The following is a 7,328-nucleotide window of genomic DNA, read 5'->3' as shown; positions in this document are numbered from 1 at the left end:
CTTTCTTTGTTTTTTTTTTTTTAATATGATGTCACAGATGGTCTCTGTGTCTGGTTTCCTTCATTTCATATGCTCTTCTTAAGCTCTAATTATGTCACAACACATGTCCTTCCTTTATTCCTTGTTATGGTTAATAACAGCCATTATGAGTATACACTGTATTTGCTTATCTATGTCTGTGTTGACGAGCTTCTGGGGTTATTTCAACTTTTTGGCCATTATGAATATTGTTGCTATGAACATTTGCATATGAGTTCTTGTTTGAATAACTGTGGCCAATTTTATTTGGTGTATACCTAAAAGGAGAATTTCTGATTCATGTAGCAATTCTCTAATTTTTTAGAAAACAATTCTATGTGTGCTGACATTGAAAAATAACATCAACATGAAGCCCATTTATCAGGTCAGAGCTTACTATGTATTTATATCTGTGTGAAACATATTGAATTGGTCATCTACTCTTTTCCTTTCATCACTATTTGCAGATCCTAAATATGTTATTTAAACAATGCAGATGATAGCCATCATATTTCTTTAATAAAATTTACATCCCTCCCTAATTCTGTACTTATCTTTAAAAGTATTCTTTGGGTTCTAACAGTGCATCAAGATCTATTTTGGGGTCTGGAGACACAGAGAAAAAGACAAAAGGGATTGTGCCAAGCAGAACTGCCTTTAGGAGAGGAAATTATTTTGCATATGGACAAAGCATATGCATTATGAAGAAAGACAACGAGTTCTGGATGTTTTATCGTGGGGTTTGAGAGTGCTCGAATTCTAGTGTGTGAGATAAATTCTGTTAAAACGTAGAATGGAATAAAGATGCATGAGATTTATAAATATGAACATTCAGGAACATGAGATTCCATATCACTCAGAGCAACACGATGCTGTGAATGAGCCTTCCTAAGGTAGGGGCTCCTCGGTAGGAAGAAGAATATACAATGTCTATCAGAAACATGGCAAGCAAATTTCAGAGGTAAGAAAGATCCACGGAGGTGGCCGGGATTCTGTGGGAAACTGAGGTGTGATGGTGGAAAAGACAAGGGATAGGAGCCTGTCTTCCCTGATATTCAAGGTCAGGTAAACAGCAAGGCCAAATGCCTTTGATTTTCTACAATCAAAAATGAGTGTTCATTTCTAGACCATATTTTCATCCATTTTTTCTTATATCAACTGATAGTACAATCATTAATATTATTGGTTTTTAATTTTTAATGAAGTATTACATAATTCATTTATAAAATGGACAATTTAGTGTTTTAAGAATAAAACCAAAGATGGCAACACACTTTTAAGTTTAGTAGGCTTAAAGTTTTACAATTTTTACTTTAAATTCTTTCTCAGTTTTCTTATATGATTATTTGAATAATTTACACTCAATAATTATATGCCCCCTTTGCCTCTATTTTAAACTAGTTTTAATTGACACTATTTTCCTTATCTATTGCATTGCCTAGATGTACATTTTTTTGCTAATACTAATTTGCTGTGTTATTTAGAGATTAGGAGCACATGTCTTGAGGTCAAGCTACTCTGGATTTCGTATTTTACTATGTAAATGCATATCAAGAAATACATTAACTATGATTATTGATTTTTAGCTTCTTAATTCCAATGAGCAGCATTAATAACTACTTATTTTTGAAGAAGATACTAGATAAAGAGCCCCAAAATGTGTTCTCTGTGTGGTGAATGTTGATTCCCTTTCCACAATGTTCTGAAGGCATGTGCTCTCTCTTTAGGAAATAAGACTGGTCTTTTTCTGAAGAGAAACAGCGGAGTAGTGTGTCTAGGGAAAAAAGGGGGTTGTGGGGATCGTTGTTAAGGAGATTGGGATGGGTGGAGAAGGGAAATTGCTGTTAGGATGTATTCAAAACAAAACAAAAACAAAATAAACAAAATAATTAGAATGATATATAGTAAAGTGCTTATCATACTGTTTAATTATTATAGTTGTCATTAAGATTTTTTTTGGTAGACATTCTTGAGCTAGATTTTATCTACCTATCTTTCTTATACAAGTAATTATTTCATTTGTGTATTTGTACGTGTGCTGCCCTTCTGTACCCAACATCCCATTAATGCCAGCCCAGAGAGAGAGCTGTAGCATTAAGAACCTCCAGAGAATCTTTTTGTTCTGTCTTGACATGCCCAACAATAAACCTTTTAGTATGCAGAGTCCTAAATTCTATTTATGTATATGACTATACTATAGCTATCCTCAGACACACTAGAAGAGGGCATGGGATCCCATCACAGATGGTTGTGAGCCACCATGTGGTTGCTGGGAATTGAACTCAAGACCTCTGGAAGAGCAGGCAGCACTCATAACCACTGAGCCATCTCTCCAGCCCTGAGTTCTAAATTCTTAACCTCAAGTACCTTGTATGCTGGCTTGGACATTATGGTAAAGCAGTCTTCCACAGTACTCAGCTATTGGGTTTGTGTTTGCTGGAGATGAGTATGAGATTTTGCTAATCAGGTCAAATCATTTACACATACCTAATTTATATAGTCAAAATAGGAGCAAAACAATAGGTGGATAGTTGTTAGCCATATGTGGGGAGCAAAACAGAAACTCATATGTTTTAAAAGACAGACAAAACAAACTCCAAGTTTTTTTTCATTGTTGTTATTGTTGTTGTTGTTCTTGTTGTTGTTGGTGTGTGTATGTGTGTGTGAGGTTTGTTTCATTTTGGTTTGTTTGACATGTTTTGTATTTTTTTTTTTTGAGAGGAAAGAACAAAAAGTAGGGTAGGAAGCTAGAAGGATATAAGAAGAAAGGAAGGGTTGGGAGAGGAAGGAAAACATGATCAGAAAACAATGTTTGAAAAAATTAAATGGAAAAATTAAATGAATAAAATACTCTATGAGGAGAATAAACCAGTATGAAGTTGAGTGATCAGAGCAAACTCTTTATAATGCACACACAAAGTTCCATATAAAATGAAAGAGAAATTGCTATCAAGATTTATTCAAAACAAACCAAAGCAAAAAGAATGATATAGATAGCACACCAGTTGAACTGAAAACTTTAATAAAAACTGTGAGAGATTATTTTAATTATTTTGGTGTTTGCAAGTATTTATACAGTTCAAACATACTTGAACAAAAGAAATTATATGAGAGAAACTTTCATTGTGTGTGTGTGTGTGTGTGTGTGTGTGTTCAAACATACTGCGACATGTTTTCTTCTCTGTTAGAATGACCATTGGTGATGTCATAAAATGACTATGCACAGACTGTAAGAGTGACATGTTCCTTTTTGTCTGAAGTAAGGTCTAGCCTTTTTTTTTGGTGTGTGGAGCTTTGTGCCATGACCTTGGCATGCCATGGGTTAAAAATGAAAACCAGTTGATCTTTCAGTGTTAATGGGGCAAAACTAGTTACAATTTTAGATGCTGTTAGTGCTCTTGTAATTCAAGGATGCTTTTTCGTTTTGGATTTTCTTTTCTCTCAACTGAGAATTTTTACACTGGTAGTTTCCATAATGTATACGAGTGCTGTGTGGCATTTGAAAGGGGAAAAGAAGAAAAGTTAGCATAGTTTAAAAAGCATCCTTGCCTCTATTGGCTCTTTCATGAGTCTTAACAATGGAGTGGTGTGGCTAACTATAAGATTCAGGTTTTTTTTTTTTGTTTTTTTTACATTGAATGTTTTAGCAGTCATTTGGAGCAAAGTTTTTCTTCAAAATAGACACAAAGAGAGACAGAGAGACAGAGACAGAGACAGAGAGAGACAGAGAGAGAAAGAGAGACACACACACAGAGACAGAGACAGAGACAGAAACAGAGACAGAGAGAGAAAAAGACACTTGGTTTGCCTTGGGCTTTTGAAATATCAAAGCCCATTACCAGTAGCACCCCTCCTCCAAAAGGCCACACCTCCTAATCCTTCCCAAAAAGTTCCATTAACTGGGCATAATGTTTTCAAAAATAAGATCCCATATAGTCCATTCTCATGCAAGCTTTGCTAGCAACAAGAAAAGAAAGAGACAGCCCCTAAAGTGTCACGTACTTTAGATTATAAGAAGGGTCCTATTCTCCCGCCATTATAGTTAGGTTCTCCTTAGGAACTTTGAAAGTGACGGTCTTAGTGTCTTCAATGCCCCATTATTTTGCCTATCACTTTATTAATGGTAGCAGTAACTTATTGAGAACATCTAGTATGTATTAAATATGATTATGGATCAGAATATTCAATTGCTTTTAAAAACAATGATAGCCACATTATATACTTAGGATAATTCTTATTAAGATAATAGGAATTTCACATTTATATGCATGAATTTTATTTTTCTAACTTTGTTTTTCCCTCTATTTATTTGGATAGCATGTTTTAAATGTACTATTCAGAGACATTTAGATGTGTTGAAATCGTTCAATTATCGAGGGTTTAGATAGAGAAATGCAGACTTCTCTCATATAATAACTCTAATTTCTGACCATAGGCTAAACCTAAGCTGGGATTTTAATAATTTCTACAAAATATCTGTCTTTTCGTGTAATATCTTGTCTTCCAGGAGCAGAAATTAATGACTTTACAATATTCCAACACAACACCAACTGAATCTATGCAAACGCTACACCAAAAGACTCTATTTCAAAAAAGACAGAATGTATATACATCAGGACATAGAACTTCAACATTTTATAGTGAGGAGGAGAAGTATAATTAAATCCACAAAATAAAGGTGAAAACGCTTGTGAGTGGAAGTATTCAGAATGCAAACTCAGGATTTTCCTTGTTTACACACTGTCCACTTCATTCACTCTTTTCAAGTGAATTCTTTTGTATTCATCCAGTCTGTTTTTTACTTCTGACATGATTTCACTATATAGCTCTGGCTAGCCTGGAACTCAGTGTATAGACCAGGCTGGCCTGGAACTCACAGATATCTTCTGGGATTAGAGGAACACACTGTCATTGCCTGACATGTATTAACCTTTTTACATCTATCTATCTATCCATCTATCTATCTGTCTTTCTGTCTGTATCTATCTACCTATGTTGTATCTTTGTACATTTATGTATGTATGTATGTATGTATGTATGTATGTATGTATCTACCTATTTATCTACCTATCATCTACCTTCCTATCTATCTATCTATCTATCTATCTATCTATCTATCTATCTATCTATCATCTATCTTTGTGTGTGCAGACACATAGCGCAGGTCAGAGGACAACCTGTGGGAGTAAGTTCTTTTCTTCCATCATGTGGGTCTGGGGATTGAATGTACTATGACAAGCCCAGGCCCATACACCCAGACATACATATATATACAAATAAATGTGATAAAAGATATTTTTTCCTGTATTCTACTGAGGGTGAGGGGTAAATGAGTAAACAGACCAGAGAAATATTGTGTGCTTATTTCTATGAAAATAACTTCACAAAAGTGTTGTATTATCCACCCTCAAAATGTTCATTAGTAGCTCACTGGTAATTAGGGATACTTTCCAAGGGTTGATCTCACTCCCAGTTGTCCTGTCTTTGAAGGCACATTCTCATTGTGTAGATTGGGTAGCGTTTAGGGACTACCCCTGTCACACTAAGCATCTAATACACAGTCCAGCCTTTTAATGATGCATCATGAGCATCAAGAACGGTGTTGTTTGAGTTGAACAGCATTAATCTTTCCCTTTTGTCTTTAGAGACTCCTAACAGCAAGGTAAATGTCTAGAGAAAAATCAGAAAAGGTGGGTATGACATATTATGACCACTCAAAGCAGGGTTTAAATGAGAAGGGTTATTTAAAGATAGGACATAGAGTATTCTAAATTCCCCAGGGTGTTGGATTCATCTGGTCACTTCACACTGTTACTCTGTCTTACACGGTAGAAGTTTATAAAGACCAGAAGGAAAGCGATGCTTTTCTAGATGTGAGGAGCAGGGTCTGAAGGGCTGTTCACTAGACAGTCCTCCAGCAGATCCTCATTTCCCTTTCATTGCCATTTAAGAGGTTACCCTGAGGACCGCTCTCCTCAGCCTGGGGGAGATGCAGTGTCTATTGTGGGCAGTTGTTCCTATTTTGTGTTTGTTTCTCCTTTAATGAGGACACAACTTTCATCCAGGGAGCTGTGCGGGTCACTTGTTAGCGCGCCGAAACGCGCCGAGGTGCTCCACCAGCTGGAGATTGTGACTGGTAGCTGAATTATTTTTCGCACAGAGGATGATTTTCCTTTTGACATATTTTAATATACTTGCACACAGAGAGCAAGGGTGGGTGAACAGAAAACAGAGTGTTTTATTAACCCAGCAGTCACCTTTGAGGCTTGTGCTTGTCCACATTTTTCCTTGCCTTTGTACATAATCCCAAGAGACTGGTACCCTGGCTTTGCTCTGAATAACAAAGTCAGGCACAAATCTCCAAACACAATTGTTAGCCGAATGCCAACTGTTCCTTCTCATCTTTTTTCTTTCCTTCTTTCTTTTCTTTTTTTTTTTTTAACTTGAGCATTAAGAATTGTGTCTTCATGGGCAATCCATAACCACTAACGAACGTGTCTGTTATTTCAGATGCCTTCCTACCATCCATGACATTTATCTTCCATCATATAATCTGAGGTGCTGAAAGAGAATCATTTCTTTGCATGTGTTTTGCAGAGCATCCTCCACCCCTGAGTCTTCTAACAGTAAGAAGAAAAGAAGAACGATATGCTAGAAGCTTTGACCAGACTGCGGTTTCAGCTGCAAACACAATTAAGAGAAAGTGAGCTAAGACTTCAACTCAGTTTGGGAATCCGGGGCCCAGCAGACTAAACTCCACATGCAGTTTTCATACAAATCCATGGTTTTCAGACTTTCCTCAGAAAGATCTGAAATTTCTTCAAGTCGTTTACCTTCTTTTCCCAAGGTATATGTCTTCTAGAGCTATACTTTCTAAACAGGCACAGCAGGCAAGCACCTCTAAAATCCCATGTATTTTAATTGTATTCAAAGGCTAAATAAAAAGAGGAATAAAAATCCAGGGTACTCTCTTGTTTTCTTATGGCTGGTTGCAATCCACAATAAGTGCTCACTGAGTAGCACAGAGGGAGGAGGGTGAGGATGTCCACCCTTCTCCATAGAGTGTTATTTTCTCTTCCCCGTTCTTACCCTCTTCGGCATTCTCAGCACAGAAGCAAAATGACAAACCCATGCTATGATTTGATGTCTGGAAACCTTTATATTTTGCAAATGAGTTCCATGTCATCTCACTTAATGTCATCTCCAAACCAATCAATGGTGTGGTGTACCAGTGGGAGGAGTAGTGACCACAAGATCTTTAAAAAAGTCCTCTATGATGAAATATGTCATACTTAGAAGGGATATGTTCT

At 36.4% G+C, this 7,328-nt stretch overlaps 1 long non-coding RNA gene across 7 annotated transcripts in view; it reads left to right on the top strand.

Annotated features, from left to right (window-relative positions):
• Positions 1 to 6,979, top strand: part of LOC116098009 — a 13,665-nt gene extending 6,686 nt beyond the window's left edge. Inside the window, exons 3-6 of one of the 7 annotated variants that reach the window (XR_004121655.1) lie at positions 344 to 403; positions 4,526 to 4,696; positions 5,664 to 5,708; positions 6,616 to 6,979. This is a non-coding gene — a long non-coding RNA (uncharacterized LOC116098009). The remainder of the gene's footprint in view (positions 1 to 343; positions 404 to 4,525; positions 4,697 to 5,663; positions 5,709 to 6,615) is intronic. The other 6 variants (XR_004121660.1, XR_004121657.1, XR_004121658.1 and 3 more) reach the window with 6 other exon arrangements.
• The last annotated feature ends 349 nt before the right edge of the window (positions 6,980 to 7,328 follow it).

Source organism: Mastomys coucha, unplaced genomic scaffold, assembly GCF_008632895.1.
Source record: "Mastomys coucha isolate ucsf_1 unplaced genomic scaffold, UCSF_Mcou_1 pScaffold20, whole genome shotgun sequence".
In the NCBI taxonomy this organism is placed as follows: domain Eukaryota; kingdom Metazoa; phylum Chordata; class Mammalia; order Rodentia; family Muridae; genus Mastomys; species Mastomys coucha.
Note: the sequence above shows the minus strand (reverse complement) of the source record. Positions and strands in the feature narration are given on the sequence as shown.